Here is a 12861-nt window from a genome sequence, read left to right as displayed (position 1 = left end):
ACAGATTGGGAAAAGCCACAGATACTCAGGGCTACTCCACTGGTGGATGTTCAAATAATGATGTCAATTAGTGACTGCACCCATGTCTGTGTCCCAGGGTCCACTTTTGTCACCCATTGCTGGTCCGCAGGTGTGAGCCACAGTGATTTCCTCCCATTGTCTCTGAAGCCTGATTTTTTTTTTTTCAGAGACATTTATCTGCTAGATATGGCTATGGAAACTAGGCTACTGTGTACTTTGGCAAATACATAAAACTAAATCTCAGCCCGAGGTTCAGTGTGTATCATTTGAGTCTTACAAATTACAGAAGAGCTATGGGAATGAAAGGTAATTGAATAGTTTACTAATCATTCTCTTTGTTTGAAAAACCTGACATGAGAAGTCTTCTAAATGAAAACGACTCAGTTTCACAGCCTTCAGGATCAAAGCATTCACTACACTGAACTATAATTAACACTCAAGCTTTCTGTGATTCCATCAGGTATTTTCTTCTTCTGGTTGCATAAAACCCAAACACAAAGCAAAAACTAAAATGAAGTGCTATGAAATTAGTACTGGACTGTCAAATATCAGGTATTGACATTATTATCATTATTTGTCTCTTTTCGGTTTGAAGCTCTGTGTTTGCAAAGGTTAGTAATTAACTAGGCTTTTATGTCTGTCCCTCTTTCTTTCTCACTTCTGTAGGACCTTGAACCACTCTCATTATTATAACTTTCTCTTATCTCTAAAGTAGGAGTAACAGCCACTTACTAAAACTCTGTGGCCCAGTAGGTTTTCAAAAGGTATCTGTTCATTGAATTTGACATAGAAATGAAAAAGGTTTGAGTCTGCACGTGATACAGAGGGCTACATGGCAGCATCGATCCTATTAGGTGGCAGGATGAGGCAATGACAGAAAAGGTTTTCTAGCTGGCTCAACATGTGATCATGGGACAACTGAATTTCCCTTCTTCAGGAAGTGCCCAGAATGGACTAGATATGGGATTCATTGGACGTTAGAGGCTATTTAAGATTTCAACTGTTAGAAGGCTACTTTGCAAAAGTTTGAAAATTAAAGATCAATAATTGAGTCTTTTGACTGGAGTAATGTGCATGCCACTGGGGTGAGGACAGGGGTTGCTGAGAAGAAATAGGAAGGACGTAGAAAGCAAGGAGGAAGGGGGAGATTTTAACCTCTGAGAGACAACTACATTCTAACCTGAAAGGTCAGAACCTCCAGGAGTTCAGTTATCATGCAGACTAGAGCAATTTTCTCTTGAGGAAGCTGCTCATATGATGTTTAATTCCATTCACAAAGTTCTTTTGGCCATTAACCCAAATGCTGAGGCCCTACATGATTATGTGTGATCACAAAGTCCCTCAGCCTGAGTGTGAGAGAAATCCTTTGTGTCTGACTTAACTCCCTTTCTATGCTGCCAGTTGGGGGGTGATGCTAGGTTACTTCTCAATGAATGGTTAGAAAACAATTCCTGTAGTGAATTAGTCCCTATTAGAAATGAATGGAAGGAAGATGAGAGGGGTTCTGTTGGATGGATGGGCGGTGACAGTGGCACAACAATGTGGATGTACTTAATGCTACTGAATTAACTGTACACCTAAAAATGGTGAAGATGATAAATTTTATGTTAGTGCACTTTACCATTTTTTTAAAAGAAAACAAAATGGGTGGAAGAAAAAATCTAATAATTAACTTATTTTGCTATATATTGGGTTGTCGCTGAGTAGAAACTTTATATTTTTGAAACCAAATCTGAGATGTAACCCTGAGAGTTTATAGGAAGAAGGAGCCTCTGAGAGGAGATGACTAATGCTGACCTAGCTCTCTAAACAATGCAGAGCTTTAAGAGGGATTCTGCCATTAAGCTCTCTGGGAACTCACAAGCAGCAAATGAAGTCTTTTCAAAGCGAGGGGGGAAAAAAGAATGAAAGTTACTAAAAACTAATTTTTTACCAGCTATCTTCATATATCCTTATACTGGATACTGGATAGATCAAACTGAAAATACGTAAACATTTTTAGCCTCTCTGCTTTTAAAACCTACTCAGAATTGTAATTGAGATAAGAAAGTAATGCCTCCTGTATTATCTCATTTCTATCATCAAAACATAATTTCTTACCATGAGCACAGGCCTGTCACCGCTTGCTTGTCCTTACCTAACTGGTGTTTTTTTGTTTGTTTGTTTTGTTTTTTCTATCTTCTACCCTGACTTATCCAAATTAGTAACACTTGTCAAGAACCACTTCAAATCCTAATCAGGCAGGATATAATGGCATAACATAAAATACTGGCCAATACTTGGGCCATACTTTGAATAATAAGTTTACATGGATCATTTAACAAAAAGAATATATAGCCAGCAATTTCAAACCATGCCTTAGACCTCCAGACTTAGTATTTTAATAAAACAATAGAATCCATCTGTGGTCTTCAGCCTGCTAAGCCTAACTGGGACACTCTGGGGGCTGTTTAGTGGCAGGTGCTCACTGAAGGCCAGAGGACCTCTCAGACTACAGTTCAGGGTGCAAGAGAAGAGAAGAAGCCACTGTGCCACATGCAGCTCCCATGTACAACCACTGTGAACTGTGAACTGTGAAATGTGAACTGTGTCACATACAGCTCCCATGAACAACCACACCTACATCCACTGGAGTCCCTGTTTCCAAAGTGGCATCTTACAACTCCAGAGCCTTTTGGGATAAAGTGATTTTTGTCATATCTTGGAGCAGTTTATTAGAAGGGTTCATAAGTTAACTCTGGAATAAAAAACAAAGTGATGTAACCCACAGAACACTGGGCTCAGAGCTGGAAAGCCACACTTTGGCTCCTACGCTGTCTGAGTTGGGAAAAATAATGCTGTTTACTCCTAGGACCATTGGGAAGCTCAAGTGAGGTAAAACATGTATCAGTACATTACAGATGGAAGGCAATATTAATAGCATGGAATCAGGAGGGATGAATTCAGGTGTTTAAAAGAAAGGAGGCAAATATACAACAAGTAACATCCCTACAAGGACTTAACACTTTCTGCTTCTTGAGTTTCCGAGAGGGATTGAAAGTGAAAATGTATCCTTTGAAGACAAAAGAAACGTCTTCTGTGAGTGGGTATGGACAAGGTGCTAAAAGAAACTTCAAATGAAATGTCCCTTATCTAAAAGAAATTCTAATATAAGCCATGGGTCAAACTCTATTAGAAGTGAGGGGTTATGTCTGGTAAGCATTAAGACAAACTCTGCTTTCTGCATGGCCTGCTGGCTAAAACCAAGTTTTCCTCTTAGCAACAACAAAATTTACTTAGTATTCCAGAACATACACATTGTGAAAAGCCTTTGATTTCAGTCGTTGGCATAGAAACCTGGAGTAAAGGGCTGTGGGAAGAATAGAACTAATAAAAAAAGAAAAAAAAATGCTTGCTGAGCTGTTACTGTCAGCAAAGTCTATGTTGTTTTAAATAAATCTTTATCACACCATTCTCTAAAAACAAATGGGTGGTATATATTTATAGTCTCTACTTTTATTTAGAGAGGATGTGAAAAGCAGGAAGAATGTGAGAATGCATGTAATTGTCAATTTCTCCTTTGACATAGCCTCTGCAAAATGCCTTGCTCCATTTCTGGCTGGGTTCTCCCTCTCCATACCCCTCACCCTACCTGCATTATGATGTGTGGGAAACTCACGGAAAGCCAAAAAAAAAGAAAAAAAGAAAAAAAAAGAAAAAAAAATGGAATCCAACATTTTCATTATTTCTGCAACACATAGCACTGCAAAATTTAACAAAAGATCTCCACAACTCAATGAAACACACTCATACTGATGGAGTATCTTATTTACTAAAGCAAGTAATGAATCAATCCACTTGGCAGTCAGGTCCAGCTGCTTCCCTTATGCCATGCAGAAGAGAAGAACTGATAAAGAGGATGTTTTATTTTATTTATTTTAAAATTATATTAAAACAATTTGTTTTGTAGCAATGGGGCCTCACTATGTTGCCCAGGCTAGTCTCAAAATCCTGGGCTCAAGCAATCCTCCTGTCTCAGCCTCTCAAAGTGCTGGGATTACAGGCATGAGCCACTGCGCCCAACTGATAAATAGAACGTTTTAAACATATCTAGCTATTGCTTCTTGGCTTTTGGCTAAGATCAAGTGTAAAATATCTAGCTGATGCCATTTAAGAATCTACCTTTAAGGTTCACAACGATATGATTAATTTATATTAATTTCACAGATCAGATATAATCTCCCCAATAAAACCATGTCAAATTCACAAAATTCATAAAAGCTGCTCACTGTAGAAACCAGTCAGGAACCTATTATATAAGAATCAGGATCTACTAAACCAGAATTAGAAGAGGGATTCTATTCACAAGATCCATGAAGGATACAGGCAAAAATGTTAGCTGATATTTATTTACTGTTCTTGTTTACTTGTCTTCTCTCTTTAGATTAGAAAGACCATGACAGTAGAAATTTTGATCATTTGTTCACCACTCTATCTGCAGCCTGGAACAATATCTGGTACAGAGTAGATTTTGCTCTGTAAATATATATTTCTCTCAAATACATAAATATAAATATTAAGCAATGAGTGAATTTAGCGTATCAATGTGAATCCTCTATGAATGTGTAGATAGGCATAGTCTCAGAAAGAGAAGGGATCAGGTAGAGGAAACATCACTAAGGTGTATCCTCAGTACTAAGGTGTATCCTCAGTATTCATCTGAGAGGCTCAGGCTTGGAACTGCACACTGTCTTGTCAAAACTTGCACTGTAAACACAATCTAACAAAGGTAACGAGTAGCTCCTTGGTGAATAGTAAAAACCTTCCTAGAATAAGCTGACACTAGATGTGTTACAGACTGTTGACAGTGTTTAAACAATTTAAACATTCTTCAAAGTTTCGCATTGGGAAAATTTAAGAGCTGAAGCAATCTGGGTCACAAAGATTATTGATTGGTTTATGTAGACAATGGCAATCCTCCTCTTCATTTCAATGTTATTTACAGAAACAAATATTGACTGTATTAGATTATGAAAGTTGAAGTTGTCACAAAGCAATCCAGAAAGTGTCACAAAGACAATTTGCATTATTAACCCAATACACTATCACATTGGGGAAACACCCACTTTTCCTCTAGAAGTAGAGAAAAACAGTGAGAGTTAAGATATTTTAAAATAAGTAGGGTTACTTTTAGTATACAATTTATTAACCATCTTATCTGGAATATTGAACTAAATATCTTCCTGCTTTTCCCTAATATAGTTTCCTGATCATCATAAAAACATCTACTACAATGAGTACTTCTCATTCCAGAAATGATATGATGTATTGGAAAACACTAGCAAAAAGGCATTCATTCAGATCAAATAAACTAAACTTTAACCAACCCACTACTTTTTTGCCTTAACATTGCTGTCTACCTTGGGTGAAAATACGTGTTCTCTGAAAGGTTAAAGTATGTGAGAGGATGGTTTAATGAGATGTATTTCTATTTTTCATCTTTTCATTTGACGAGATTAAGTGTTCAATGAAAAGAATGATGCTTACCATCTTAAATGGGTAGCTATTTGTAAATAAGTACTAAAATTCAAAATAGAGCTTCAACATTTATTTTCTGACAGTTAAATGGCTGTTTTCCAGTTACTGCATCCATCAAACAATAACCAAGGCACAGTGATTGTACAAGAGCAGGTAGTTAACACTGCTCTTTCAGGCTTCTGGGCCAAAAGATTGAGCAAAATGGTCACCAGCACTGCATATGGGGACACAATGAAGGACACAGGATGACCATCAGAAGAGAGCTGCCAAAAAGAGCCAGGACAAGCACAAACTGTAAGGCAGCTTCCTGGAGTCCACAGTCCCTGACAGTAGAATCTGGACTAGCAAGAGATAGCATAAAGTCAAAAGACCTTAATCTGAATTCCCTTACTCTCTTAGGCAGGTTACTGGGCCTCTGAACTTCAGACTTTTTTCTGAAATGGCAAAATAACCCCTAACTTAGGATCCATGTGAGGGTTAAGTAAGACAATGGAGGGTTAAGGAAGATAATGGCACAGGGCCTGGAACATACTAGGAGCTCAGTAGGGAGGGTAGTCATTATTATTACTATGGGAGTGGTACTGACCTTGAGGGATCAACCACAGTGGCTGTGATTTAAAGGTGCCATTTGTTGTCCAAAGTATAGGCACGGTATGTGTTTTAGCACTTACCTGCCACATGCTACATATGCAATAATTATGGTCTAATATTACCATTGTGTTGATGTGCATGGCCATGCAACAGCAAAGATCCAGAGGTTAACAATGCCTTGCATTCTTGTTTGTTTGTTTGTTTTCTTTTCTTTTCTTTTTTTTTTTTTCTTGAGATGGAGTCTCGCTCTGTCGCCCAGACTGGAGTGCAGTGGCGCGATCTCGGCTCACTGCAACCTCCGCCTCCCGGGTTCACACCATTCTCCTGCCTCAGCCTCCCAAGTAGCTGGTAGCTGGGACTACAGGCGCCCGCCACCACGCCTGGCTAATTTTTTGTATTTTTAGTGGAGACAGGGTTTCACGGTGTTAGCCAGGATAGTCTCAATTTCCTGACCTCGTGATCCACCTGCCTTGGCCCCCCAAAGTGCTGGGAGTACAGGCGTGAGCCACTGCGCCCAGCCTCTTTTTTTGTTTTTATTTTATTTTCTGCCTTACATTCTTGAAAACAGCCTCGGGCTACCAAGTCCAATGCCATGGCAAGTTGCCTTTATCCAGTAGATTAAGCAACAGCGCAGCCATATTTGTATTTTTGTGAAAGAAAAATATGGTAGAAGTTGAGCAGTCCTCCCCTCCAGAAAGCTGAGGTTGTTTTTTCCTTAGGAACAGGACTATCAGGGTAGTGTGGATCCAACCTTACAGCGGGCCCAGCAGCAGCAACAATATCAAAAAAGGGACCCTGGATGCTACTCTTAACATTTCTCTTTCCTTACTTAGGCACCTAATGTGGCATACATCATCTCCTTAAGTCTTTCCATTAGTTCATCCTCTATTAAAGCTTGCACCAGGACCTTCTCAAAGTACAGAACAATTACATCTGGATTCCTAGAAAGCAGGGTTCCCAGAAAATTTCAGAGACATCAGAAAGTCTGACACTTAAGATATGTAATTTGTAAGGTCCTGTTGGGAAGATTGGACCGCATGTCAAGATCTGTTGATCACTTTCAGGCAAAGTCAAAATTCTCAAACAGAATTTTATCATTTTAACCCCACCTTGCCTCCATCAAGAACAACGAGGAGCTAAATTACTTACAAAAGCTGGCTGTGGGTGCCACTTTCAAACTATCACCTTAGCATCGTGCTTTTATTTTATTTTGAGATAGGGTCTTGCGCTGTTGCCCAGGCTGAAGTGCAGTGGCATGATCATGGCTCACTGTAACCTCGACCTCCTGGGCTCAAGCCATCCTCTTGCCTCAGCCTCCCAAGTAGCTGGGACTACAGGACATGCACCACCATGCCGAGCTAATTCTTTATTTTTCACAGAGAAGAGGTCTCACTATGTTGCCCAGGCTGGTCTAGAACTCCTGGTCTCAGATGATCCTCCCACCTTGGCCTCCCAAAGGGCTGGAATTACAGATGTGAGCCACCACATCCAGCCCAATATCAAGTTTTAGACTGGGCGTGGCTGGGAGACTAGCAGGTACCTAGCTTGAGGACATACTTGTAAATTTCCAGTTTTTCCCAGTTTTTAAAATGTACATAAAAGGAACATGAAACCGGAAGAAGAGTAAGAAAGTAGAAAAAAAAAGTGGTCTTTCAATGACTGCATCTCCTTATCATATGAGCCAGGCTTCAGTGATATTGACAGTGAGATATCTTACTATAGATGTGTGTGTGGCCAAACAAACATTGGAGGTCCAGCACATCTCCATTCAGAGTCCTCAGTTTCATTTCCTAGGCCATATATTGGGATAATGAAGAGCACGCACTCAGGGGTTAGGTAGACTGTTAGGAGTTTTACAGCCTTGTCAAGTCACTTTAACCTCTTTGAACTTCTGGTTTCTCATACTTAAAATGGGGATGATAATGCCTGCCTAGCGGGGTGGATGTAAGGATTTAATGAGTTCATGCATAAAAAGCTTTTAGTTGTTGTTTATTGTTAGCCTCCAGGTAAACTAAAAACCTCTCAGCCTCTGAATCTTATCAGCATGAATCTGCTCAGATTCCAAGATAATCATCACACTCATTTGCTTCCCGGTTGGAGTGGAGAGTGAATTTACATGACTGTTTAATTAGTAGTTGAGTGCAAAGGGTTTGGTCTCTCTCCCTATATTAAATGTGAGAATACAGGTAAAAGTGCTTAATAAATGTTAGCAGCTATTATTCTTACTGTTGTTATTACTTACTAGTCCACTGTGCAGTGCAGAAAAGAGAAAATGAGGAAGCAAAGGGGTTTTCCTTTTGATCACAGCCTGTTGTAACCAGAGTTCCTAAATACTTTGTGAAATTTATTATACTTTCTTCATTCCTCCCTTGACCTCTTAACCCACAGTTTTTCTAAAGACTACTGATTTTCAAGTCCAACAGAGCTTAAAGGTAAAAGAAAAGAAAAGAATAAAAGACTACTGATTTGCTTTTTCACGTCTGTCACCACCAGACTATCCCAAGCATCTGAAACCATGTGGCTATCAGAGTTTACAAAGGTTTCTGGTCTCTTCTGATTGGGTATCAATGTACATATGTCACAAGTATCCTCAACTCCCAGGACACACCCCAAGCCCTGTAGCCTCCAGACCCACAGTTATTGCCCAAGGTGGAGTACGGGAAGGGATGTATTTGTTGAGAAGTGATGTGGTTATTGGTGTGGGAATTCTGACATTAGAATGAGTAAATAACCCCTTCCTCAGTGACACTAGCTCTAGGAAGTAGGCTGCAATGTCAGATGGGAAATTTGATTTCTCAAGGCGTGTTTCCAGACTCCAGCCACTCCATGTTTGGCTTCAGTGAGAAAGAAAAACACTGGCAACAGCTGTGGATATCAGTGGCTAGAGTTTAAACAATCTCTTGTTTAAACAGTAGGAAACTGCACAAACAAGCTAGACTTCCCAAGAGTGAAGGGCAGGTACAGAGGAAATAAAGCATTCCAAATAATGCCAGGTAAGAATGAGGATGAATAACCAGTTCAAAGGCTAAAGAAGTGGCCTCAAACTCTTGTGTTCCTTGGGGCTCTAGAGTTGCTTCCTAGGTCGCTCAGGGATTGCCTGCAGCTGGGGGAGGGGAGTGTGCATGCGTGTGCATGTGTGTGTGTGTGCGTGTGTGTGCACATGTCTGTTGCAGGCACCTGCCGCCCCCACCCCAGTGCCCTTCAAATGCATTAGGAGGGAACCCAGAGCCTCCCATTCCTACCCAGAGAGTAGCTTGTGAGGGCCACTGAGGGTGACAGGGAGGAAGGCCAAGCCGAGTCATAATATCCTGCAGTGATTCCAGGAGACTTTAGCGATTTTTTTCAAAAGAAAAAGAAAAAAGAAAACAAGAAAAGAAAGGCAAATACTACTTCAAAAGTCAAGAGCCTACTTTTACAATTGCTTTGAAAGAAAATAACTAAAACAAACCAAATGTTTTCTCAAATAAAATGTTTCCCTATCAGTCACTTGGGTGAAGTCAGCCTTACCTTGACATATTGAACAAGACGCTCACAGACATTCACTTTGTAAGTCTCTATGCCCAGCTCCTTAGACAAGCGTAAGATTCTGTTTTGGGTTGGTCCCACGTAAGCTCCACCAACATCTACGTAATTAACATGCTCATTCTGCAAAAAGAGAAAAATTGGTCAGAGGACTTTAGTTAAAACTTGGAAAAATGTGTCTTGTAAAAAAAAAAAAAAGCCATTTATTTTTTTAAAAGTTAATTGTGCCTTGTGTCTCCCCTATAAAGAGCAACTGAAAATGGCAGTCTTTCCTCTTCCACTCAAGAACTGGGGCACAATCCTGTCTAACACTCATCACTAAGCACCATCATTTGGCAAAGCTATTGGTAAGGTCAATTCAGCAACACAATGCATAAAAGATAAAGAACACTGTAGTATATTCTGCCAGTTTAGATCCTTTACAAAACATTTAAATTATTATGTGAGCTTGTCTCTGGTGTTATTACTGGAGAAGCTACCCAAAGCCTAATTCCCTAATTTCCACCAGGTGAAATCTTAAATCAGTCCACATTGATGGTTCTAGATGCTATTTTAAAACACTTCCAGGAAAGAATGCATCATAGGAAAAGAATACAAGAAGGTATAAAAAGATTCACATATCACTAAATTATTTACAAATATGCAAACCCTCTATCATAAACTAAAATTATTTACTTGGCCTTCCTCCCTGTCACCCTCAGTGGCCCTCACAAGCTACCCTCACTCCCAGAGAGTAGGAATGGGAGGCTCTGGGTTCCCTCATAAATACAGTTCTCCATGCTTTTCAGCTGTTTTTATTAATTGGCAAGTCCCAATGATTTAATCAATAAATTGAATATTGGTGAGCTGTAACCCCTCCATGGCTTTTTTTTTTTCTAATAACTAAAGGGTCTGTGTCTATTTTGTTGTGTATACCAGTTCTCAAGCATGTTGTCATGCCTTTTTTCCTTGTTTGCCTGATTATTTTTTATTGAATGCCACTCATTGCACTTGAAAACATGCAGAAATCATTTGAATCCTAGGAAGATGGTATCTTTCTCAGAGAGGATTTATGTTTGCTTCTGCCCACAGCCTGGGACCCTCACAGTACTAGATAACTTTATTCCATTTGCAGTACCTGAGAGGATTTGAGGCTGGGCCAAAATGCACATTTGACCTAGCTTTCTTGCCATTCACCCTTGGTCCTTAGATGCAGCCCAACTCCACAGCACAAGGAGTTGACCAACACTCTCCCACAAATCAGTACACACTTCATGGGGTTCTGGACTTGACCTGTCACCCTAGCTTTGCACTAGGTCCAAAGCACTGCTCAGCCTTCGGGAGCTTCTTCAGTGGTTAGCAACTCCCCCTGCCACCCAGGGAAAAATAGGTTAATCCTTTCCAGATGTTGGCCCAGTGATTCTTCCCTATCTTGTTAGCTTGCTGGCTCTTTAATGCTTTAAAGATGTGTGTGTGTGCATGTGTGTGTGTGTCTATACAGTGCAACTTGTCTAGTCTCTTTGTATTTTGTTATAATTAACCTAATTTGTTATTTCCAGAAAATTGTCTAGTATTATTCAACATTTCCTTCCCGGAGCTACCCAACCTGATATTATCTTTCTATTGGAGGATATGCTTTGCTAACATTTTGTTGAGAATTTTTATATCTATGTTTATATCTATGCTAACATTTTGTTTAGAATTTCATATCTATGTAAGTAATATTGAGACTGGCCTATGATTCTCCTTTCTTCTACTGCCTTGTCTGTTTTTTGCATTAGAGTACTGCTAATCTCCTTAGTGATCATACTTTTTTCTATTCTGTAGAAAGGTTTGTATGTAAATAAAGTGATCCATTCTTTGAACATTATGTAGAACATACCTGTAGAACTATCTAGGCTTGGTGATTTTTTTTAGGGAAAATCTTAAACTACACATTTAATTTATTTTTAGGTTAAAGCACTACTCTTCTATTTCCAGACTAAATCAATGTTAACTTTGATGAATTATATTTTTCTCATAATATGTACATTTCATATATGTTTCAGAACTGTTGGTTTAATGTTCATGGCATCTTCTTTTCATTTAATTATTCTTTATTGCATCAGTAATTATATCTTCATTTTCATCTTTTTTCATTATTATTTTTTGAGACAGGGTCCTACTCTATCACCCAAGCTGGAGTACAATGGCATGATCATGGCTCACTGCAGCCTCGACTTTCCCGGGGTCTACGAATTCTCCCACCTCAGCCTCCTGAGTAGCTGGGACCACAGGTGTGTGCCACCACACTCAGCTAATGTTTGTATTTTCTGTAGACTTAGGGTTGCTCAGGCTGATCTTGAGCTCCTGAGCTCAAGCGATGCACCTGCCTCAGCCTCCCAAAGTGCTGGGATTACAGGCGTGAGCCCCACATCTGGCTCTCATCTCTTATTTATTTGGGATGTTTCTTTTTCTGGAAAAATCTTATCGGACACTTCTTGTGTATCTTTAATAGGTCTCTTCAAATAATCAACTTTTATTTTATGGATCCTCTTTGTTGGGTGTCTATTTTCTATATCATTGATGTGTGCCCTTTTTACCCCTTTTTTGGATTTATTTTGCTCTTACTTTTCTAACTCTTTGCATGATTAGCTTATTTACATATAGCCTTTTTCTTTTCTAATGGAAGAATTTAGACTATATATCTTCTAAGTGTTGCTTTAGCTGCATCCACAACTTTATATTTTCCATTATTTTGCAGGTCTCAGTATTGTCACACAGAAAAGGAAAAAAAAATAAGCTTATCTTTATTTATATTTTCCATCTGAATTTACGCTACCCATATGATATGAAAAACCTTGGGTGGAAAATTTAAAGTGTCAAGGCGGGTGGTTGAAGTAGACTCAAATCCTTTTCCCCTAGGCCTCAAATAATTTACACACAGATAAAGTTCCATGGAAAATTAGCAACCCACAGCCAAGAATTACAAAACATACGTGCAGACTTGGAATCAACCCAAATGTCCATCTGTGACAGACTGGATTAAGAAAATGTGGCACATATACACCATGGAATATTATGCAGCCATAAAAAGGATGAGTTTGCGTCCTTTGTAGGGACATGGATGCAGCTGGAAACCATCATTCTTAGCAAACTATCACAAGAACAGAAAACCAAACACCGCATGTTCTCACTCATAGGTGGGAACTGAACAATGAGATCACTTGGACTCGGGAAGGGGAACATCAC

General features: G+C 39.4%; 1 protein-coding gene across 1 annotated transcript in view; it reads right to left on the bottom strand.

Moving 5' to 3' along the window:
* LOC108527371 (proline-rich protein 36-like) overlaps positions 1-12861 on the bottom strand; it is a 57889-nt gene that overhangs the window by 13823 nt on the left and 31205 nt on the right. The window contains exon 4 of the mRNA XM_017868614.1: positions 9637-9774. The gene's annotated coding sequence lies outside the window, so the exon portion shown is untranslated. The remainder of the gene's footprint in view (positions 1-9636; positions 9775-12861) is intronic.

This window comes from Rhinopithecus bieti, unplaced genomic scaffold (genome assembly GCF_001698545.2).
Source record: "Rhinopithecus bieti isolate Rb0 unplaced genomic scaffold, ASM169854v2 scaffold_4906, whole genome shotgun sequence".
Classification (NCBI taxonomy): Eukaryota; Metazoa; Chordata; class Mammalia; order Primates; family Cercopithecidae; genus Rhinopithecus; species Rhinopithecus bieti.
Note: the sequence above shows the minus strand (reverse complement) of the source record. Positions and strands in the feature narration are given on the sequence as shown.